General features: G+C 35.1%; 1 protein-coding gene and 1 pseudogene across 2 annotated transcripts in view; one reads left to right on the top strand and one right to left on the bottom strand.

The window, feature by feature from the left end:
- The window catches only part of AGMO (alkylglycerol monooxygenase), a 330,223-nt gene that overhangs the window by 256,724 nt on the left and 47,671 nt on the right, over nt 1-25,828 (bottom strand). The window lies entirely within an intron of this gene.
- Nucleotides 18,528-18,688, top strand: LOC114222393 (U4 spliceosomal RNA; annotated as a pseudogene).

Here is a 25,828-nt window from a genome sequence, read left to right on the forward strand (position 1 = left end):
ACTAGAAAAAACAAGACCTCTCTATTTTGTGGCTAGCATCTCTGTAATACCAAACCCTGAAAATGAAATTATAAACAAGGAAAATGATAGGGCAGTATCTGTCCTGAAAATATGAGATGTCTCAGAGCTGGAGAAAAGAAATCATCACCTACTTAAAACTGTTACAGAGGACTAACATTTTTAAAAGGTCTTATGCTTTCTGTTCAGTTAGATTTATACATGAATGAAATATGCAGGTGAATAAGAAATTTTAAAGACTGGCAGGTCAAAAGAAGTAAGTGAGATGTGGATATAAGATAGTGATAAGCACAGAGAAGTAAAAAAAAAGTAATTAAAAAAGCTGTTTTATCTTTAAGTATGGGAAAATGAGAGAAAAGTTTTTAAAAAGAGAGAGATACAAAGTGATAGGAAAAATGTTGTCTCGGAAGATAGAAACAGAACCAAGAAACCCAAATTACTTGTGTCTGTGGTCATGAGCACACGAGCAGGCTTCATCAATTTTCTCATGTTCGGTTGAGGTCTCTGGGGTGGCTTATACCTTGGCGGTCAGGGAACTCTGCTCAGTGTTAACAAATGCACATTGTAACTCATTTCTTAAAGCATAACAGAGACATTTTTCCCAATTTGGTGGGGGGTAAGCAAGAAGTTGGGGCCTGATGGAGATTGATGGCAGCCTTGGAAGAAAATGTAGATGACGGATTACAGGCTTCACTTTCTTCACATGATGGCCTCGTGATCATTACCAGGATTGTGTTACTCCTTCTATTTTTATAATCAAGGAGGAGTAACTCTTTGTTTACAAACAAGGCTACCTTTTCAGGGAAACACGCTTTATTCCTCTCTATCAGTTTCTCTTTTATATACATGGGCCTTATCTGGGGCTCCCAGATCTGAAATATTCTAAGACTACTGGTATAGTTACAGATTCATTTTTTGGTAGTGTTATTAAATGAAGCTCTATTCTACTTCACTGCCTTTGTACCATTTCTGTGTTTTGGGGGTTAAGAAATGCTTGTCAGCAGTAGTTCTGGATTTCACATTCAGAAGAGATGATTGCAATCGACTGCTTTTTCTACTGTACTAGCAACCCACGTGTTGGATTTTTGCTATGTATTCTGTAGACAACACAAACAACCCTTCATGTGTACACAGGTGTTGCTATTAAATATTTTCAAGCAGATATGGGGTCCAAGAGTACTGTTCAGTATCTAGACTATATCACCCAAGCTTAGGGGTCTCTAGGACTACAGCAACACAAAATCTCTAGAAAGCCAGGGGTATAATTTGGAATTTAGGAGACAGAATATTATTTCTAGGAAGTGATGTGGTCTCTGTCAAGTTCAAACCTATCACCCTGGGCTTATGAAAAATACTTTCTCATGAATTGAAATAAACAAGCTTGAGAAGCTGACAACACCTAGTAAACATGAACAAATGGAGATTTTGTTTGACAGAACAAAATATTCAAATGATTCCTGATTTTTTTATAAACCATCCTAAATAAATATATAAGGAGAAAAAGACAAGTTTTGTAAAAAGGAAAAGCTAAATATAGACAGACTGACAAAATGTGGTAGTTTAAAAGAAATAGTGCTGCAATTAATTTAAGGAAACTTAAGCTAAAGTATAAGAACCCAGGCACAATACACCCTGAATTTAATAGTGATTTTATTGTCATGGCAAATAAAATTTAGTGTTCAGTTAGGATTTTTGAAAAAATATGATAAAACTTCTTTACATTTTATTTTTTTTTAAAACTTATGGGTATTTTGACTAAAATATGTTCTTAATGGGGAAAACTTCTTACTCACTGGGGAAAAATGGGCAGAATTATTTTGTTATAAGTAACTTATTTTCTCTACCTAATGCCTCACAAAAAATATGCAAATGAGACAAAAACCAAGAACCACTAGCAACAGTTTCTTTGCTGCCCTGTTTTCTTGATAACCGCCAGGCACCTCCCCCATCCCTCCCATCCTCTACAGAAGATCTGTCAAACCCCAGTCAACCTGAATAAATGAAGAAAAGTAAAGACTTAATGAAAAAAACAGGGAATTATTTTTTCCAAAATTGACTCTAATCTATTACATTTAAAATAATAGTGGGGAAAAATAAAATAATAAAATAATAGTGGATTAAAGTTTTTTTACAAAGATTTTAAATATAAAATTCTATCTTATTCTCCAATTTGGTAAAAAAGAAAAGGTCCAAAATAAATTGTAAGAAATAATTAAAATTAAAAAATATAAGTGTGAAACAAAACAAAATGACTGAATACGTAAATTATAATAGGAGTTAGAAGCCGTGGAGTGGATACACAGATGAACATGTCAAAAGCCACATATAGTTATAGCTTTGTGACTGTAGCATCTTATAACCTCTTGTGCTAGCAAATTTAATTTCGGGGATAAGTGAATATACTAGATAAAATTAAATAATATACTTAAATTGATAAAGATGAAGATTATAATTTTACTTTCATAATAATTTTGATATCTGATCAAATATCAAATTTGATGGACAAAAGAGGTCAAAGATACAGTCTTCTTGCTGGTGGTTCTAAACTGTCCTGGGAATAGTTTGTGAGATGGTGGACAGTGATTCTGTTTATACAGCATGTTCTCAATTTACTTAGATATATGACTATTTTAAAAAATATATTTAAATATTGCTAGCTTCCTAACCATGCACGAGTCCATTCTTTCCCTGAACACTATGAAAACTGACTAGAAACTTTAGCATTTTATTTCAACATATTTCATAATCACATCTTTATTTTACTTTCATACTATTTTGCCAAATGATGTCAGACATTTTGAGGAAAAAAGTACATAAAATGGGCATGGTTTTCCAAAGTAATATTCAGAGCCCTTAAAAATACTTGAGAACATTTAGAAATTCTTGGAATGTCAGTGACAACAAAAATATATTTTCCCCTACAATGTAATTAGAACAGACACACTTCAGCTTCTGAGGATGACTTAGCAAATTAAAAATCTTAAAAAAAATAAGAATTCAGAATTGAGTCTTCAGTGGTTTCTTTCTTTAATGATATACGTATAATTTTTCCCTAGATCTATTTAGAATGAAGCTCTGTTTCTTAAAAGGAAAGGAAATGACACATTTTATTGCTGACCCATAAGCAAAGGGAGCAAGGTATAAAGCCACTAAGTTTATTGAAATGTGGAACCTATTTTCCCCAAACTTTTCAAAAGCTATTCAACCTGAGCTTCAGCTTAATAGAAGGCAGTTTTTTAATATCATACTCCTAGTGAATCTGGTTAGCCTTCGTTATTAAAGATGTTCTTTGGAAGTGTAGTTTCCCAGGGAAATTACTAAAAAAAAATAGTTTTGACTCTTTGATCATTACAATGTGTACTGAGAGCCAGACACCGTATTGCAAAAGAAGAATTTTGCTTTGTTTTGTTTTGCTTTTCCAGGGAAACATGCTAAGGGACAGTTGACCTGTGTCATACTCTCTACCTTCATGGTAATATTTGAAAAGGACTTTAAGCAATCAGACTCAATAAAATTTAAAGAAGCCCATTCTTGACATTATCACGGATCATATAACATAGACCTTATTTTATCACCTATTTGGCAAAGCATGGGAAAATACTGGGCTTTGATCTAACCCTAGAAAATCATTAAGGTTCACATCGCATATTTCATTTATTTTTTTAAAGGTTTTATTTATTTATTTGACAGAGAGAGAGAGAGAGAGCACAAGGGGGCGGAGTGGCAGGCAGAGGCAGAGGTAGAAGGAGGCTCCCCGCAGAGCAGGGAGAGCCTGATGTGGGACTTGATCCCAGGACCCTGGGATCATGACCTGAGCCGAAGGCAGTCACTTAAACAACTGAGCCACCCAGGCGCCCTTCATTTATTTTTTAAAAAATATTTATTTTACTTATTTTTTTTACTTAATTTTATTTTATTTTTATTATTATTTTTTTATTATCATGGAACACATATTTCATTTAAATCACAAAACACCTAATAGTGTTAAACAGTTGGTAGGTACTTAGTAAATATTTAAAGATCATTGAACTTTGATTCTCACAAACTATTCCCAGGACAGTTTAGAACCACCAGCAAGAAGACTGTATCTTTGACCTCTTCATGTCCAACAATAGGTACACAGAAAAACATTCTATTGTGACCCTTATACTATATGTAAACAATAAAAGAAATATGATTTGCACTAATAACTTGTTATTTAAAAAACAATAGAAAAAATGACAATATTTGATAAACTGATTATGTGTTGAGTTGTTTTATTGAAGATAAAGATTTCTATTCAAATAGAATAGTTTGGGAAATGTTACAATGTAACATAATTTATCCTTACTTTGATTTGTAATAACTAATAAAATATAAAGATTCCAAAAAATTACATACTCTGTAATCAAACTATGACCACTGCTCTAAAAAAAAAGGGAAGTCTATAGTTTTTAATGATTGTTTTTAAATTTAGGAAAGGCTCTTGAATATGTTCAATATAAATAACTGAAAAATATTACTTTCATAATGACCATAACAATAAAATAACTAATAATCTGTTATAAGACTTGTAAAAATCATGGGGAACATTTTACTGGTGGAAGAAAACCCTAAACAATGATAAAAGTTGTTATAACTTTAAAAAGAATTTTCTTTAATGCTGTAGAAAAAGAAGACTCTAAAATTAAAACTGTTATTAGGAGCAGTTGAAAGCAGGCAGGAACTGAAGCTGTGCATTGCAGTCTTGGCTATTGTTGTATTATTGCAAAGTCCCATAGGCAATCCTCACATGTACAGTACATCCTGGATCTTTTGATTCTTTTGTCCACCCTCCAACCTGCACGGCCAGGAACCTTCAGCCAGGAAAGATTTATGGAGCTCCTACTAACAGGGTCAACCCTGTTTTATCACCAGAGGCCTTCTTCATAAAAATAATAACATCCATCTATAGCTCTGTTGGGCCAAGTCTCTTGGCACTAACATTTTGTGTTTATCTTAACAACCAGTGCACATTCAAAGCCCCCAGTTGCAAGGAGCACCGTCATCAATTCTACTGGGCACGGTAGCCCAGACTCCTGTGGTCTTTCAACTTGATGTCATCTAAGGTAACGAATTGGTCACTTTGTTCACTTCAAAAGGTTGGTAGGGTTTGCATTTCAAGATTAAGATGGTGAGTTTTAAGAATAATTTGCAACAAAAAAACATATTTCAACAGAATCATAAGGAAATGACCCCAAAGCACAATAGAGACAAATTAAAACACTACAAAACTCTGAATTGAAAGAGGTCTAATTTGAGAATACTTATCAATAAGTTATTAAAATGTAATATTTGTTTGGCTTTTAGGAGTCTTCCCTAAGCTATTTAAAAATATTAGATTTATATAAAAATAGACTTCTAAGTTGTAAACATTACATAATTTTTCATGGGAAAAACTCACTCTACTTTTACCAATTTGGCATTTAGGATACTTCATGAATGAACTAAACTATTGTGCCTGAAATGTTGATAATTTATTTAAATCATTCATTTTATTTTCTGGTAGTATAAATTTGTAAGATTTTACAAAATGTTTTGGGATTTCCTCTTGAAAAGGAATGTGCATAAAATCCAAAGAAATGCTCAATATTTTATTGTAATTGCATAAAGTAGTTTCCTCAGAAAGATCATTCTTAACAATCTTAGTCCCCTGTGCTGTGATGAGAGAGTCTTTTCATGGGTATTTGGCCAAAGATTCTTTTTCTAGAGTTAATACTCCCACTCTTCTTCCTTAGGTGTCTTGGGATTTTTAACATCCGCAATACAGACAGGAACTTGGTTTTATGCCTCAAGAAAAGAATAGAGCTTTTTTCATATAATAATCTGCAGTGCAATTACCAGTGAAAAAGTAATATTGTGCACCATAAACTGAACAATCTGCAAGGAACATTTTAGTAATAGACAATTCTAAATGCAGAGACCATAAGGAATTTAAATCAAGGGAAGAGAGAAATCAATACAAGAAAATAAAAAAAACCTCACTATTTCATATACAAAAGAAGTTGGGGGGATAGAGAATATCTATTGTCTGCCATAAACTTTGAGCTCATCAGAAATCTATGTTTTTAAACATAGGTTTAAATATTGAATATTATAAAACATTGAATATTACAATATTCAATATTGAATATTACAAAATGCTTGAGGGCATTAAGTAATCAGCTATATTGGTGAAACTAGTCATCAATATAGCTTACTAGTCATCAGCTCAAGAATCAATATTTTGATAAGAATGTCACCTACCATTAGGATTTATGTTAGGTGGAAGCACAGAAGAGAGTCCTGACGGTTTAGCATCTGGAAGTCTGAGGATTCTAATCTGTTCAATCTTATAACTAGGTTGTATTACATGTATTTACATGTTTTATTAGTTTCTCAGTCCATTAATCAACAAAGATGTATCAAACAGCTATTGTACGTCCAGCCCCTGGAAGATACAGAGATGGTGGAGAAAAAGTCCCTACCAACCAGCATGTTGTGGTCTAGTTGGGGAACAAACATGTGAGGAAGCAATAATTATTCAATGTCATGTGTGCAAATATAAAAACAGAACAAAACAAAACAGAAACTCTACTGGGAGGTAAGAGAGAAGCATTGCCGAGGAACAGTATTGGCCTCACAATGATCTTAACGTGACTTGTTGAATTAATCTCATACTAGTATTTATTCGATTTGCTCTCCATTTGCTCCAAGACTGAAAATAAGTAAATTCACTCATATTTTTACCATTAAACACTTAAATATAGTACTTACTATGTGCCATACCACAAAGTAAGCACTATATAAAATTCCCCCCAAAATTTAACAATATTAACTCTTTCAAATCACTTCATCGTACTAGTAACAAAAAATAAAGTACCATGTCCTGAGGCTCCAGCACAGCCAAGGATGAAATCCCAAAGACAAAACAGATTATCATAGAGCACGTTTTAAAGACACGACATTGATCAGTTCCTAGAAAATTCACACTTCTGTATTTGTGAGGACCACAGAGCATACCAAAGGAAACCTACAAGATGGAGACAAAAGACTCTTCTCAGGACAATTATTTTTTATATATTTGTAGGAAATCGATACTATATAGATCTTAGAATAGAACTAACTAGCCATTTCTGAATCCTAAATTTTAATTTTAGTTTATTTTTTTAAATTTTGAGGAAACTGAAATTCTGTGAACTGAACTGACTTGCTTAATATACAGCTAGAATCCAACTGTCATAGAAGTCTAGTCCTTTTTTACACTCTACTCCATGCCAGGTCCTTCTGCTGGGCTACTAAAGCAGATAAATGCAACTTACTGCAAGCCACTTAGCAGGTCCTTTTGAGGCCCCATACTACCACTACAGTAGTAGTATTACCACTGCTACTATTACTAAATTCACTCACTAGAGGTGGAAATGACCTGATTTTCCACAGGGCTATACAAGTTCTGTGGAAGCCAGAAACGAAATCTTCTAGAACTGTAGTTCCCAAATTGTGTCCTTAGGTACCCTGGTGCCCTTCACAGCTATGCTTGATGTCTATCGAAAACTACACAAATTACTAGCTCAAAGTGTTCACAAGTCCAAATTACAAAGCACTACATTTATTTCTATGACATCCTGTCTTCATGAAGTGGGGGTTTCATAAAACACCATGGTTAATGCAATGCAGGAGAGGAAATGAGAACATTGGTGTACAATCTGATTTCCAGATTTGAGTAACTGTGCAGTGCCCAAAAGACACAATATCCCATTAGGAAGTAATTGTGGTTGTTGAAGAATGAAATAGATGTTTTCAATTTATATGTCTTATTTTTTTCAAACAGCTACTAAGTTGTTAGGACATAAATAGTTTTAAGTTGACTTGACCTAACTGTCTAATACACAGAACTGATGGATATTTCTCCTGGCCTAGGATGCTATGAAAAAGTACTGAGACACTAAGAGCATCATAAACCAAGAAAGTTTGGAATTTCTATTTTAGAATAAATTATCTAAATGTCTCAGTAAATGGCTTCTTCAGGTTCCATAAAGAGGATACCTTTGCAAAATGAAGAACAGAAGAGATCCTGCTTTTATTACCATTATTTTATATTCTTTCATAAAGTACTAGATGTTGGGCTTGTGAAAAACTAGATTATCTTTTTCTTTTAACAAAAATAGAGTATGTTTACATGTAAAACTTCAATTCAAATGCACTTGCGGTGACTACTCCTTCCTTTTTAATCCTGAATGCCCCCTGAATGGGTTTGAACACAAATACTTCTGATCTTCTTTATGTTCTTTCACATTCAAAGTTTTTATATAATTAAGCACTCTTTATCACCTCCTCCTTTTGTTGTTACTGTTGTCATTATTTTACTAGACCATAAGCTCAGTAAAGACAAGGACCTTCTTTACCTAGCTCATCAATATTTCCCAAATACCTATAAAGTGTTGGACTTAGGTATGCAATAAACACATGAATTCATAGATGAAGGAGGATGGAAGGAAGGAGGGAAGGAAAGAAGCAAGGAAGGAAGCAAGGAAGGAAGGAAGGAAGGAAGGAAGGAAGGAAGGAAGGAAGGATGGAAGGAAGAAAAGAAGGAAGGAAGGAAAGGAGGGAGGGAGGTACAGAGATTATTTCTACAACTCTGTCTTTATCCTGGTCCTTTTATAACTTTTCCTTCTGCTCCTGCTTTTGTTTTTGTTTTTTGTTTGTTTGTTTGTTTTGTTTTGCCAGCAACTTTGCCTTCTACATCTTAAATTAAGTTTGCCATTTCTGACCTCATCACTTCCTTCTCTTACTTTGAGATATTTAGGTGTTTTAGAATTGTTTGCTATGATAGCCAATGCTGTAATAAATAATTTTCCAATTATTTCTCTAAGACAGATTCTTAAGAGTGAAATTTTTGCTTGAAATTTCATGTATAAACATCTGAAGGCTCTAGATTAAGATATTGCCAAATTGTTCTAATACAGGCTTATATCTGTATTTACTTTATTTACTTCTGTTTTTATATAACTTCAAGCTTACTTAAAAGTTGCAGACAAGGTACAGGGAACTCCCATATAATTGTTACCCAAATTCACCAATTTTTTTTTTTGTGCATTTTGCCCCATTTGTTTTATTATTCCCTCTCTTCTAGACACACATGCTCACATGCACATACACACATATTAAGGAATATTTTTTGATTATTTGTTAGTAACTTGGAGGCGTCAGGTTCCTTTACTCCTAAAATCCTTTCCTGTGTATTTCCTAAGGACCAGGATATTTACTTACATAATCCCAGTACAATGATCAAGATCAGGGCATGGTTTTTCAGATATTTATTTGTAATGTATATTTCTTATTTCCTCTTCAACACTAAATAAAGGCTCTTAAGTTCAATGATTAAGTCCCACAGCACCTTATATATTCAGAATCTGGCTCAGAATATTACACATAATGGAGACTAAGTAAATATTTCCTGATAACTTAAGACGAGGACAGGGTTTTTAGGAGGCGCTCCTCAACTAAGTTTTGATTTGAAAATAGAGGCTTATCAAAATTAAAACATAAGTTCAGGATATTTGAACACAGCTATTCATAGACTGAAGCACATACTAAAACTGAATTTAGTACTAGATCTAGTGCATTATGGTTGATTATATTCATGCTGCACAATTAAACTAATTACTTCATTTTAAAATTAATGCACTCTAAATATGTTTAATGACTGAAATGAAAATGTGCAATTATAGTATAAATACATGAAATGATGTTGTAGAGTGTTTATACCAATTATCTTGTGTCTGCTGAAACAGCTGTGGTGAACGTTTACACAAGTGCCCAGTAAAGCTGTTCACAGCCCATCTAGCAAAGGAGCTCCTGGCCCAAGTGCCATGTGGACTCACTGCACTTGAGGGTCTGAGCAGAGAAAAGGTTGCCTTTTTCATCATTAGTCTTGATAATTATGATAAGCAGCCAGTTTATAAAAAATGCCTAATGCATGAATATCCTTTAAGTATTATGGGAAAGACCTTAATTCAAGAGCTCCATTTTATAGGGACACAGAATTACAGCCACAACTTACCAAACACAGTGTCTTGAAGAAACTGTCATACTGATAACAGTCATTCTTGCAAGTCTACTAACCAATATTCACAAGGTGGATGAACAGGCAGCTGTCACTAATTATAAATACCTTCTAATTGATGTCTTGAATTTGATGACCCTAGAACCTTAGAAATTTTACCAGGCCAGTATGGCCTAAAGTATGACTTTTTCATTTTCATTGCTTTAGGGTAAAAACAACAACAACAACAAAAACCAAAACAAAACAGAACAAAATACTTTGCAAATACAACTCTCAGAAGCAAAAGTAAAATCTCCCACCATTGATGCCTCTGCCAGTATACACTTGCCTCACAGCATTCTGCCCTGTGCTTTAGATTTTTAAGATTCTATCACCTTAAATTCGAGGCTCAGAAGGCTCTGGTTGCCCCCTTGGAGTTGTAAAATGCCCCTCTTCTCACACTAACTTAGGTTTGGCAGTACCAATAGGATTTGGCATCCTTCCAAGTACTACCCTTTCTCCTTCATGTTTATGCTCTAAAGTATTTTAGAAATAATGTGGCCCATATGTTTCTGATTCCTTTAGCCTTATGTCATCAAAATATTGTTTGCTTAGAATTACTTGACACCCAAGTTGTCTTACCAAACACGATCTTACAGCATTTCTCTTTACAACGGAAGGGGGGATTTTATAGGCCTCACACAGTATCTAAGGGGGAAAAGTAGTTTTGATTTTAAATTCCTATAGCTCATAGATTCCTAATACCTCTATTTTTATTTTTTCTTATTATTTTAAAAATATTTTATTTATTTATTTGACAGAGAGAGACACAGCAAGAGAGGGAACACAAGCAGGGGGAGTGGGAGAGGGAGAAGCAGGCTTCCCACTGAGCAGGGAGCCTGATGTGGGGCTCAGTCCCAGGACCCTGGGATCATGACCTGAGCCAAAGGCAGACACTTAACTACTGAGCCACCCAGGCGCCCCAAATAATACCTTTATTTTTAAAACACATCTACTTAGTCCACTTGGGATGCTGTAAGAAAATGCCATAGACTGGGCATCTTAGACAACAGACATTTATTTCTCACAGTTCTAGAGGCTGGGAAGTCCACTATCAAGGTGCTGGCAGATTCAGATATTGGTAAAGGCCCTCTTCCTGGCTTGTAGACAGCTGCCTTCTTACTGTATGCTCACATGGTCTTTGCTGGGTGCATGTACAAAGGAGAGGGAGGGAGGTCTCTCTCTTCTTCTTATAGGCTTTAATCCCATGATAAGTTTCTACCCTCGTGACCTAATATAAACCTAATTACCTCTCAAAGGCTCCACCTCCAAAAACCATCACATTAGGGATTAGAGTTTCAACATATGAATTGGGGGGGGGGCGGTGGGGAAGCAACCACATTCAGTCCATAATATCTACGATACACTAAAAACACATTAAAGAAGAATACTATTAGATATTGCCTTGCATAGCCTGAGCCACACTGCAAATATCATCACACCTATCCTGAAGATGAGTGGAAAGACTTCAGCTCCCATGTGATCATACTGCTATCTCAAGAGGGTAATAACATGGGCAGTGAGAAAAGCATTTGACAAAGCATAACTGAGATATGCCTGATCAGCATCGCCCCTGTTCTACCACTGGATAAGTGATTGACTTTGCACATCAGCCTTGTAGGGCATATTGAGAGTCAAAGTCAACAAAATGGCAAATTACCACGTCTCAGATAGAGATTCTGTTTATAGCGAAGGAAAGGGATGCTTACTGTCTATTATATAAGACATGGGTGTCCTAAGATCAAGGTTTCTGTCCTGTAATGGAACCCACTGTTAGTTCTGATGTCACCTTACTCAATCTTCCTGTTGTCTTATAAGAATAGAGGCTTAAGAAACCAGTGAAAATGCTGATATTCTGCCTAATGCAACTGCTGTGAGGATGAACAAATGGACAGATATGTGATCAAATTATAACAAAAAGTCAACTGTAGGATCTAGATGGTAAGCGGATGTTTATGTGGATGTTCACTGGGCAATTCTTTCCATTTTTCTAGTTGATTGAAAATATGTGTAATAAAATACTGGTTAAATATTTTTTTAAAGATTTTATTCATTTGAGACACAGATACAGAAAGAGAGAGAGAGAGAGCATGAGCAGGGGGAGAAGCAGCAGAGGGAGAAGCAGGCTTCCCACTGAGCAGGGAGCCCGATGTGGGGCTCAATCCCAGGACCCTGGGATCATGACCTGAGCCGAAGGCAGACGCTTAACCGATTCAGCCACCCAGGTGCCCCTAAATATTTTTTAATTCAATGAAATTAGCAAGACACATTTCAGTTACCTCAGCCCTTGAGTAAGACCCATTATTCGTAGTCACTCACACTTTTATTAACGATCACATTCCCAGTTACCCCAAACTTCATTGGTATCTAAGTTGTGTCCCTCACAATGTCCCTAGCCATGAGTCTATTTCTCTACTCTCAAAACTTCTGTTATATTCCATTCTTGCCCAGCTCTCTGCTAGCTGTAACATCTGGAATCAATTTGACGGAAAGCATCTAAGGCGTGCCCAAGAGGAAGGAACAATGAACTCGATGTCAGAGAACCACCACCCTCACCTTAGTAGTCCTGCATCCTTGGCAAATAGTCCCTGTTTATTGAGCACCAAGTTGTTTATTAAAATCATTTTAACATATTTACTCCTCACAGCAACCCTATTATTCCTGTTTTACAGATGAGAAAAGGTGAGTCAGAAAAATTAAGTATCTTGCTCAGGGTTGTATGATGTAGCCAAGATTTGAAACCCGATCTGTCACACTCCAAAGCCTCAAACTGTAACCACTGTTTGCATTGTCTTCCAATCCCCTTTACCTCCTTGAGTCTTTGTTTCTACAATACAACTACCCTATTTCACATGGATTTGTTTTTAGCATCAAATAAAAAACATAGTTGAGTGGGGTGTCTGGGTGGTTCAGTCGTTAAGCATCTGTATTCAGCTCAGGTCATGATCCCAGGGTCCTGGGATCGAGCCCCATATCGAGCCCTGCATTGGGCTCCCTGCTCCACGGGAAGCCTGCTTCTCCCTCTCCCACTCTCTCTGCTTGTGTTCCCTCTCTCGCTATGTCTCTCTCTGTCGGGTAAATAAATAAAATCTTTAAGAAAAAAAGTGTATTTTAAATAGTAAAGAACTCTGGGTGCCTGGGTGGCTCAGTTGGTTGAGTGTCTGACTCTTGATTTTGGCTCAGGATATGATCTCAAGGTCATGATCTCAGAGTTGTGAAATCAAGTCCCATCCAGCGTGGAGCTTCCTTAAGATTCTCCCTCTTCCTTTCCCTCTGTCCATCCCCACCATCTCACTCTAAAAATAACTAACTAACTAACTAGTAAAGAACTCTATAAATGCAGGTACAAAGAGCATCAAGGGGTAAAGAATCTCCGAACTGCTTTTGACAAGTAAATAAGGCATCATATCTCATGACAGGGAAGCCTCAGAAAATATATCATTATTTAACCATTAGATATCCATTCTTTTGACATTCCCCTAAATAGTGGGAGTATACACACATTGAATTGCATTAACTCTAAAGCTCACAATTATTAGATTCTTTTTAAAACCATGTCTTGATAATGGAGAGAAATCATAAAGAGACAGGATACTGATAAAAACACAGAGAAGCCAGAAGAACTGCAAAAAAAAAAAAAAAATCTTTTCCACAATCATAATAACACCGTGACTCACCTGACTTGTGAATCCCAATATATATTCTCTTTACAACCATAGGGCAATTTCAGTTTAACAGAAGAATGTGAAGATTACAGTTCCTTAACTCAGAGGTTCCCCAAACTTAAAATCTATCAAATCAACATTTATTTTTTAAAAATTTTTTTAAAGATTTTATTTATTCATGAGAGACAGAGAGAGAGAGAGAGAGGCAGAGGGAGAAGCAGGCTCTCAAGGAGCAGGGAGCCTGATGTGGGACTCGATCCCAGGACCCTGGGATCATGACCTGAGCCGAAGGCAGACGCTTAACCATCTGAGCCACCCAGGTGCCCTCAAATCAACATTTAAAGCAAAGAAAAAATATTCTTGGGTCTTGAGTCCATCTCTAGGAGATTCTTAAAGAGTAAGCTGATGGCATTTGAGCAATGGAGTTTTAGAAACTTTACTAAGAGATTTTGACAAATATATTTAAAAGCCAATGCCTTAATCAAAAGAAGTATGTTTCAAATTTTTTTTTCTGGATACCATATCAGGCTTGGTGGGAGAAATATTTGGTGGTAAGAAGACTCCTCAAATTATTCTATATAGGCTGCCCTCCCTGCAAGACACACACACTTAGCCTACCTATGTGGTAAGTTTACTTGATTCCCCTCAGTGAATTAGATCAGACTAATTAAACATACTATGTCAAAAGCTTATAGAGACTACAATTTGGCTATCTAAATGTTAATTGTACCTACTATTACAGAAAAAAATATAAGCTGTCCAAAAAGATCATTTTTAAAAAGAAATAGCTAAGATTTCTTTTTTTTTTAAGATTTTATTTATTTTTTGACAGAGAGGGACACAGCGAGAGAGGGAACACAAGCAAGGGCAGTGGGAGAGGGAGAAGCAGGCTTCCCACAGAGCAAGGAGCCCGATGCAGGGCTCAATCCCTGGGATCATGACCTAAGCCGAAGGCAGACGCTTGACTGAGCCACCCAGGCGCCCCAATAGCTAAGATTTCTTATCAGTAAAAAAATAAGCTGCTATAACTTCTTCCTTGCAAAAGTTTTTCTCTGGTGGAAAAATGCAATCGCGATAATTTACTTTGTATATTAACAAAAAAGGGTAGTTAACGGGTCTATTTAATGGTTTTGAATGTAACTCTAATTTTTGCATAAGAAAACTACGAATGCCTTTTTTTGGAGACATTATTCTGTTTATTTATATTGTTTAAATTACTTGTATACATAGAAGCAAAGAATGACTTTTCCATACTTATGTTTCTGCAGTTTGTTACAGATGAAAAATAGTTTAATTCTGTGTGCTCAGAATAAAAGAGGTTAGAAGGTTACAAATCATGTTTGTAGAAGGTATTACAGCATCTCTCTAGTCAATTGGAAAATTAAACTTACTGATGCATTGACCAAATCAAAACAATGTGCTTATTTTTTTCTCTAAAAATTTTCCAACCCAAATAGCAATTTGGCTTCCTATTCCTTCACTTAGAAAATACATTTTGATTTACCACAAGTGTCTAATCTAATCAGAGGTACAAACATGTAAAGGGTGTCTGGTTCTTGTTTCATTGTATTTTTGGAATACAAATGAGAAACAGTGAGAAATGTACTTTTTGAAGACATCTACTGTATATTTTCCCAGCACTGTTTATAAATTTTAAACTCTTTTGCAACAGTTATCTAAACTGTAAAATGTTTTGATAACTAAATAAAAAATCAGATTGATAAAAAAAAGTCATGTCATCCTCAAAGAAGAAAGAAGTTCCATGAATCATGAAGTGTTTAGAGTAGAAAATATGAAGGTACATAGAGTCACAAGTATTCTCCTATTCTTGTACTTAAAAATGAATAACATAAAATTTTAAGTCATGGTTCTTACATCTTTTCAAAGAGGATCATTATTAAGTGGTCACCTAGGAAGTGATCAATAAAAATCTCAATGCAACACAGTTAGACCTTTTTTTTTCCCCCAATCTAGTGGTGAATTTGAGAACAATGCAAATAAGGCTTTTATTCCACTGCAGCCATCTATAGAAGAGTTTACTCCAGGCTCTCCCTTTATGTGTGCCCTCTGTGTTACACAGAACTGAACACAGCTTGGAAGCAAATGCTTAGCTCAGAAAGGGTTTACTGATAGCTATGTGTGCATAAAAAAATCAGAGTGTACAGGATAGCTCCAAATGGGTCTCTATGCCGTTAAAATTACACTGAGATACCATCAGATGGGCCAATATTTAGAAGTTTGACAATACACTCTTTTTGGCGAGGCTATGAAGAAACATGTTCTCATACAAGGCAGATGAGTATACAAAATGGATCAACGCCACTGTAATGGAATTTTGCAATAACTATCAAACATACATACTCATTTTCCCTTTGTGGTCCCCTTAAAAAACTATTTTAGATATATACTGCCAAAAAACAATAAAGAATATATGGACAAGGCTATTTATTGTTGCCAAAGACTGAGATAATCCAAATGTCCAGCAATAAATAGTGCACTGCCTGAATACACGATGATACATCCCACAATGTATTTTGCAACTGTAATTGAAAAAAGGAGATCTTAATAAGCTTCTTCAAATTGACCTCCATTATATATTAATGAAAAAAATGTACAAGATTATGTTCACTGTAGCAATTTTTGCAAAGAGTAGAGATTATATGTGTAAACACACACACACACACACAATTTTTTTTTCCCAAAAGGAAGCAACTGAACTTTGAAAATAAGAATTAATAAAAATGGGGGCACCTGGGTGGCTCAGTTGGTTAAGCGACTGCCTTTGGCTCAGGTCATGATCCTGGAGTCCCGGGATCGAGTCCCACATCGGGCTCCCTGCTCAGCGGGGAGTCTGCTTCTCCCTCTGACCCTCTTCCCTCTCGTGCTCTCTATCTCTCATTCTCTCTCTCAAATAAATAAATAAAATCTTTAAAAAAAGAATTAATAAAAATGTTTAGTTACATGGAGAAGGAAAGAAGTAGGTGGGTGTATGCAGGGGGTGTATGAAAGCAAATTCTTTCTGAATATATATTATCTTACAGTTTGACTTTAGATGCAAATGTTTTATCTAAATAATAAACATGCTTACAATTTTAAAAAGCAAAGCTTAGAAATTGATAATAATTAACAAGTGGGCTTAACTGAATTTCCTGTTAATGAAATACCAAAAAACCATTCTTTCTAGTTATTTTAAATAGTGTATTTTGCATGTTTGTCCCTGGTGGGACATATCGAAAGGACAAAAAGAGCCACAAAATAGTTTAAAATTACTCAAGATTAAATTACTTTGTTTTTAGAGAGAATATAGTAGATAAGTAATTACTTTAATGTCATTAGGAACCAAAATTTTCATTACAAGTAAAAAATATTAAAAAAACATAATCCAAGAAGCAAAAACGCTGTATTTATTTTTATTTGCAAGTATCAGTATAAATTCATATATTTGTTTGTGTGTGTGTTACTTTTTATTTTAATAACATACCAAATTCATAGAAAAAGTCGAGTATAGGACAAGGAAATCCCATCAACTTTTTACAATTCCCCATATTTCTTTTTTTAAAGAAAGAAAAATATTTCATAGTTCTTTCCACTAAAATGGCCTGTAAACATTGACACTCTCCTAACAATGTACATCCGAGCACCTGGAGTGTGACCCCTAAAATTAAACCAGAACTTTTTAAAGAAATAGTTAATTCCAGGTTTGGGTCAGAAAATGTACATGATGAAGCTAGTACAGCTTATCTTGGATAAAAACAAAAAGGTTACCAGACTAACAAGGTCACATCAAAGGTCATAGGATATTCAAACATGGAAACAAATGATCAGTCTAAAGGGTTTAACACAACAAATACATTTTTGAAAGCTCATAAAGCCAAGATTTTATTATGATATTCCAAAAAGCAAAACAGACTCATGGATCATCTTTGCTAAGATACCAATTCATGGGGCACCTGGGTGGCTCAGTCAGTTAAATGTCTGCCTTAAGCTCAGGTCATGATCTCAGGGTCCTGGGATCTAGCTCCACATCAGGCTCCCTACTCAGTGGGGAGTCTGCTTCTACCTCTCCCTCTGTCATTCCCCACACCGCCCCCCCACTTGTGCTCTCATGTTCTATCTCTTTGTCAAATAAATAAATAAAATTTTTTTAAAAAGATATCAATTCATTAATCTGAAAATTTCCAGGAAAGAACCAAGCCTTTACCCTGCCTTTCCTAAACAAATTCACTAGCTGGTTAGCCAACTGAACATATAGTGAGGGGAAATTTTTCTTTATAAATATTAAATGCAGGAGAAATAATGTATTTATAAAATTTCCATTTTGCAGTCCTGATAAGATCATGAGTTAAGAAAGTTTTGTCACTAGATACTACAATAACTAGATTGAGAGTTGATGTGGACCTTCATAATAGACGGGTCAACCTGATACCAGTCATGATATGTTAACCTAAGTGTAGATAGCACTATCTTGGAAGTATCTTTGCCCTCTTCCCACTCTCCCAAAATTCAACTTGAACTTAATCAATTCTCTAGATCTAATTATGGCTTTAGGAAATATTACAGTGATGGAAAATAAAAGCTAAATGGCATCAAGAGAATTAAATATGGGCAGGTCTTCAGATAAAAAAAAGATAACATGTTTTTTCAACAGATAAATGAAAAGAAAAAGAGGGGATTGTTAGATAGATTTAAAAAGAATATAAGACATCTGATGCAAATCTACTGCTGGACCTTGTTTAGATTCTAGCTTTGCGCAGTGGCAGTATCGTAGCCAATGAGGTTTATCCGAGGCGCGATTATTGCTAATTGACCTTGTTTAGATTCTAATTCAAACAGTCAACTGTTAAAAAAAAAAAAAAGTTCATTAGATGCTATTAAGGAATTATTAAACGTTGTTGTAAGATAATGGTATTGTTATTATTTGAGGGTTGGTTTTTTTTTTTTTTTTGAGTTTTTGTTTGAGAGAGAGAGAGAGAGCCCACACTTGGCGGGGGGGCAGGTTAGGGGCAGAAGGAGAGGGAGAAAGAGAATCCCAAGCAGGCCCCTACGCTCAGCACAGAGCCCCCCCCCCACTCAGGGCTTGATCCCATGACCCTGAGATCATGATCAGAGCAGAAATCCAGTCCCATGCTCAACTGATCGAGGCACTCAGGTGCCCTGGCATTGTTATTATGTTAAAACAAAAGTATTGTTATAGTTGCAAATAAATATTCAGAGCTGAAATACAATGTTTCAGATTGGCTTTATCATATTTCAGGCAAAAAAGGTTGTGCTTGTGATAGGTGGGGTAAGAATGGCAGAAGATTGGTAATTTTGAAACAGGGTAATGGGTTTAGTGGTAATGGTGTTTATTACTGTATTCTTTCCACTTTTGCATATATTTGAAATTTTCCATAAAACAATAATAATAATAATAATAATAATGTATGTGACTAATGACTCAATATCTTTAATCATTGATTTAGGTCCAATTAAATTGGTAAATAAGAACTCCATTATTGCATCCTACAAAGCAAGGTGTGAGATGAAATAATGACATACGACAACACACACTGACAGCATCAAGTGGCAGACTTGTAAGGACAAAGGAACAAGATAGGGTATCAGTAGCATTTGCATTTTTATAAAAATCAAGAATAGACTGAAGATAGTAATTCTGTGTTTAATAGGAAGGTGAGTGTAACTGGACAGAATAGAAAGCATAAAAGAAGAAAGACAGGAAAACTGTGAAAAACAGAGTCTGTCAAAACACAATAATCCAAGAGTAAATAATCCCAAGGGAATAAATCAAAACGAACTGCAGAAGAACCTAACTGGTTTCAAAAAGCTTTCCCTATAAGGGGGGGCTAAATTAATTCTCTATTTAGTTAATATTGTAATTTAATTTTGCATTTGAAATCAATTTTGTCAAAACTATTCAGCAAGTATTAAATGGAAAGAACAAGTCAGAGGCAGTAAGATGTCTCAAGTCTTGAAGTTCACACATCTAAGCATATATCAGATTTTGGATGACAGATTAATCAATTTATCCTCTCTGGGCATGCATTTTCTCATCTGCCAAATGAGGGTTTTAAATCAAATGATCTCTTAAGTGTTTTAGAATTGACATTCTATAATTAGATGGCCAAGTTTATTTTTTCTCACCTCTCCAAAATTCCCTGATCTTTTACACAGTTTCAGACTAGAAGAGTCTGTGTCCAGCCCTGCCCCTCCTCCTTCATCTCTAAACATTCTTTCACTACCCACCCCCACCGCCTACGTACATTCTGGCAGCATGGGTGAATGCCAGAGGCAGGACGCTGGGAAGCAATTTATAATTTTATATACTGCTGCTGTCACCTTGGAGAAAAAGACAATCTATAATAAACAATGGGCCTCTTAAAATTATCAAAGCAGTGGTCCTCAGCTCACAGGTCAGTTCTCCAGAGAGTCACTGATGGCTTCAAGGTTCTGGCTAACATTTGCATCCTGTGTTGCTCCTCATAAAGTTCCCTCTCATCTCTTCCCCTGGATTCTGTAAGGGCCACCCTAGGAAATGCCAGGGCAAATTATTCTAACGAATAAATGATGAACTGCAGAAAGGAAGACTTCAGTTTGGCAAGTAAGATGAAAAACAATGGTTTAGGTAAGTTGATATTAGGCAGAAACAAAAAAATGTGGAAAGCAAATCGGGCAAAGACATTTAGAGAAAAAGAGTACATTATTTTCTTTTTGCATTTAATCACTAATGGGCAGGGCAGTGTAAGTGTGATAGAAAAAAAAAACATTGAATTTGATGCCTGAAGATATGTGTTCAAATCAAAATTCTACCATGTATTATATTTCTGACTCTGTGCTAGTAATAGAGGTTTAAATGTACGGACATAAAGTGATGATAACAAGACTAACTTTCCTCAAATGCCCTCTCTTGCCTGTTCACACCAGTGCCTTACACCAACCATCACTGGTGTTATTTTTGGAATTGAAGCACTGATTCAGAAAACCAGGACAAATCAGAGCCACCATGGCCCACTGCTTCTAAGTCATTCATTTATTCTCTCAATTTACTTATTCATTTAGATGTTTGAGGCAGGTTAGAAAGTATATCTGTTAACCTGGGATAGAGACCATCGACAAACAAATTGCTGGTGGTAAACAACCAATCCGTTGTGTACTGTTCATACAACCTTGATAGCAAAGATTTATTACCATGATTTTACAGATGAAGAAAGTAAGATAAAAGAAGTTACAATTGTTAAATGACATAGCAGGGATTTGAGGCTAAACTCACTTATTCTATCTAGTATTTATTGATTGAATAATATGGTTTTCAAGAATTATATCTCTCAAATATTGTATCTGAGTATCCTTGAAACAGACTTACAATAGAAACATTTTTGATTTGTACATGAATCAGGGCATGCAAGGAACGTAAACACTGATTAGTATTCTCTGACATCACAAAAATTTCTCTAAAATCAATGATAGCAAATGAATCACATTTCTTGCCCCCAATCAAAAAAAAAATTAAAAAAGAACTATATTACATTTTCTTTTCTAATAAGTAAAATAAGCATACTTTCATTTCTCACATTACTTAGGGAGACTGGCTCTTTGTAGTCTTAAAAATCGTTCTTTCCTTCTGTAATCCTCCCTAAAGCAATCATAGAGACAATTTACACAGTTTGTGTAAAAGCCCTCTAGCCCTCCTAGAAGAAATTTAGGCATCTATCTGAATACCAGCAGAGGGAGTGGAGATCTAAAAAGGATATGTTTCTGGATGGAATATAAGAAAACATTTTAAAAGGCAAAGGTTATTTTCTGACCCAACATATCAACTCATAAAAATGATGCTTTTTACGCATAAATTCTAGTGTAAATACATCTCCTTCCATAATCAGTTGAATGCATTAAAAATTAGAAAGTTTATAAAGACAAATGTGAGGGGGAGAAATTAGTATCACTACTTTCCACAGAACATTTATGTTCCAGCCCTGGGCTTCTCTGATGGTTTCTACAGTGCCACGTATAAAGAAGGAAGGCTTTAATCTGTAAAGATGAATTTTAACCTCAAAACCCCCACTGGTTTTAATGGGAGTGACACAGCTAACATGTCACAACAGACTTTGGAAAGGTACCCCTGAGTGTCCAATTATTTTAAGTGCTTTTCCTATTCACTGTCGCTCAACTGATCATAGTGGATTTATTTGGCAATAACATTCCTCTGACATGAACTTCCGGAGGAATTGCTCCATAATTCAACCCTAGTTAATGTTGCCTTAAAAATTAAGTGTTTCCGTAAGTTTTAAATAGGTAGCAGTACTTTCTAATAACTACATTCTTAGATACAATTTTATTACTTAGACGGGGTTAAAAAAATCTGGCAAGAAAGATTTTCCTTTTCCAGTTAAAATGGAAAAAAAAAAAGGCTAAGAGAAAACATCCTGTCATAGGTCCTAGAAAAAAGTCCCCAACCTGACACTGGAGAGCATTTTCTAATATTACCTCAATAAATGCAAAGTACTCAGTTCAATATTCATCTCTTTTAAAAAAAAGATTACTGAGTGTCTAGTATTTTAGTAAGCATTCCTTCTTCTCTGAAGTAGTTCTTCTAGGATTATTATGTGTTCCACGACCTCAATTTTATAATGTCAATTCTAATTTATGATTATTATATAAGACATTAATACAGTTCCCCCAGTATGATCCCCAATGGGCACGGAGCTGTATCTCTAGGTTATCCATGCTTCAAATCAAGTATCCTACTATCAAACGGCTACAGTTTTCATGTCAAAATGAAGACAGCAATAAACAGAATCCTTCATTATACTCAGTGGAAGAGAGAAAGTGTCCATTTAAAGTAACAGGAGAAAAGGCTGTTTACTTTTCTTTTTGTTCTTCTCAAGGTCAACAGGATTTATGAGCAGTACGGAGGATAGACCATACAACCAAGCTAGAGTAAGACACAGACCTGGTATTCATAGAAGATACTGTAAAGCTAACATGTGTTTTGTCTGGTTGAAGCGCAATCAATAATTTAGCAGAATTTATAGATATCAGTGCTTACTCAAGACTATAGCTAAAACTACTCTCTGCCACTTCACCCAAGTAGGCAGATGTTATTTCTATATCATCTGAACCAGGACTATGTCATTCTTCCTTCCAATTAGCTGCTTGTGGTACTAAAGCAAACAAAAACGGGCACCAAGCAGCTCCTTGTGCTACAGAGTTATAAGACGGGGTGAGGAGGAGTTGATAGAAATATCATCAATATGGCTACTTCTGTAAAAATTAACTGATGTTAAATCCCCATGTAGTGTGTAACTTTAAAATATCTTGCATAATTCCCATCTTGTCATAATTTTTGGAAATATTTTTGTTTAAAGTATTAATAACAAAAAGTCTAAGAACTCCGAATAAACTCTTTATTTCTGTTTTTAAAGAAGTAAAATAAAAATGACTCTCAGATGAGCTGTCTGATGACTTTTTAAAGCTTAATAACTTCAGCATGATACAAAATTCAGGATTTTAAAATGAAGTATCCACCTACATACTGGCGAAGTTGCCAAAGTCTAGACTGCCACAATGGCAAATTATAAAAGGACAGGAAAACACAATTTTAATCTTGTAAAGATCAAAACTACCTAGAAAGAATTTCATTTCCATTTTCACTGTATTTTGTCTGATTTTTATTATATTCAAAATTAAAGTCAAATTACAAAATTTGCCTGGAAAGAAATTCTGAGTTCAGTGACTTGAATTTACCTCAAAACTTGCCCAAGTTGCACAGATTCTGAGTGACAGAGCTGGGATTCAGACGCCCGGAGTCGGATTCCCAAGTCTGTGCGGGTAACCAGTCCGCCCCTGGTGCTCTAGACAGCGTGTTTCTGACACTATCCCTCTGGGTGGTCGGATGACTGGAAAGCATGCATTCCCCCCTGAGACTTGCTAGGGAACTACAGATAATACGAGGTGGTGTGTTTCTGCCTGTTTTCGTTCTGAAACTTAATTCACTATTTACTCCTGTATCTTTGTTTGCGGGACAAAATCAAAACTCGTTTCTCAAGCAATATTTGGTACTAATATTGTACCTGAAATCATCTCCCTCATCTGCATATTAACTCCAATACCACTGTAGATAAAGGAAAATGCTGTAAGAGCACAGGAAATGAAAAATTCAGGTAAAAGGGGGAGAAGAAAAGTTGGGAGTTGGGATATCTCAGAAAGTATAAAACATAAAAGTATAAAATTATATGTATGTAATTATATAAATCATATATATAAAATGTTAATGTTATATAAACATATAAGAAATATATGTTACATTAACATTTAATTTAAAAAAAAAGAGAGTGCTGTGAAGTTGAGAAAGCTACTGTAAGAAAATCCTTCCACCTAAATTTAAGGAAAACTAATTTCCCATAAAATGAGTAAAAGGATCATGGTCTCACATATCAGAGATTTGACTGGGTCACTTGGGAAAGGAAATAAAATTTCTGTTCAATTTATTAAAAGTCCGACTCTTGATTTCACTCATTTGAAGAAAAAAGAAAGAGAAGGAAAATGAATAAATGAATAGACATATTTAAGATACTCAAGGAAAGAAAATGTGAGCCCAGGATTTTATAGGAAGCTAAACTGACTTCCAAGTATAAAAGCCAAGGACACACTGTTATCAGCATACAAAAAGTCAAGAAATATTGTTCCCAGAGGAATCTACTAAAGAACTTCAGAAAACCATTATGAATGGAGAGACATTGATATAAGGACTGGTCATGTGATTCTCAGGGCTACTCTCACAAAAAGAGAGAGAATACAACAGCATGCTTCTCCTAACAATAGAGAACAATACCACTTATAAAGTAATCTTGTTCCCAAAATCAAACTTGAATCTTATCCAGCCTTTAGATTCTACCAGTAATTCACAGGTACTATACCTTGCCCAATTGAATTTAAATAAATAAAAATAAGTAAGTAAATAAATAAATAAATAAGGAATTCCAGAAGACAAACGAATATGGTACAGTTTACCAGGGGGATGCAATCAGCAAACCCAGAGAGGCATATATGTGGGAGGAAGAGACACAATTCCTCTGACAAATAAATTGCAAGGGAAAAAAAGGGGGAGATAAAAAGTGCTCCTTACAGTTAAATGAGATTTAACATGCTCATGCTCAGAAGAACGCACTATTTAATGCTCTTTGAAATATTTTTGTTGTCTTCTCAAATAAAATTAGCATCGGTCTCTCTCATTATAAATCACTTATGATGAAGTTTGATATTTTTCAACTGAGAAATATGTAAACTAGAGGTTTGCCCATGCATTTAATAAAATTGACTAGTTTGGGTATTTCACAGGCCCGTCCTCAGACATTATTTTTTAAGGCCTTTCTTACTTCAATAATGCTTTCATATGCTCAGAAAAATTTTGGAGTAATGCTAAGACTTGGCCCAGGCACTAAGGAGTCCCGAAGAAATAAGGTTCTTCAACATACATGAAATTTTACTCTTTTGCTCTGTTCCGTGTTATTTATTCTTTCTCCCTTAATTTCCATCCTTTTTCCCCCCTGTAGCCTTCATTCTGTGGAGTTTCTTTTGATCTACTATTGAAAAATTTTTTCTGCTGCTTTATGTAATCTATCAAATCTAAACACTCAGTTTGTAATTTCAATATTTGTATTTGTCATTTCTAGAAATTCTATATATTCTTTGCAAATATGCACTGTTAATTGAAATTATTTTGCTAATATGTCTATTTATTTGCATGATTTTATTTTTTAAAATATATTAAGCATAGTTGCTAAAATCTGTGTCTGATACTATAGATGTCCAAAATCTCTGCAATGGAGTCTCATTTGTCTCTTGCTTTTGCTAGTTGTTAAATATAATTACTGTGTCCTTGTGTGCCTGATTTTCATTGATGTGTGCTGGTCATTGCTTTTGAAAACATAACTGAGGCATAGGTAAGCATCACTATTTTTCCAGACACATTTGTGTTATTTGTTGTCAGCTATCTAGACCACTTTGAACTACATTCGTGGCTTCAAATGTCTTAGATAAATCTGGC

The sequence above is a fragment of the Eumetopias jubatus genome, unplaced genomic scaffold, assembly GCF_037043125.1.
Source record: "Eumetopias jubatus isolate StellerSeaLion01/CBP00866 unplaced genomic scaffold, mEumJub1_p1.0 scaffold_14, whole genome shotgun sequence".
Taxonomy (NCBI): domain Eukaryota; kingdom Metazoa; phylum Chordata; class Mammalia; order Carnivora; family Otariidae; genus Eumetopias; species Eumetopias jubatus.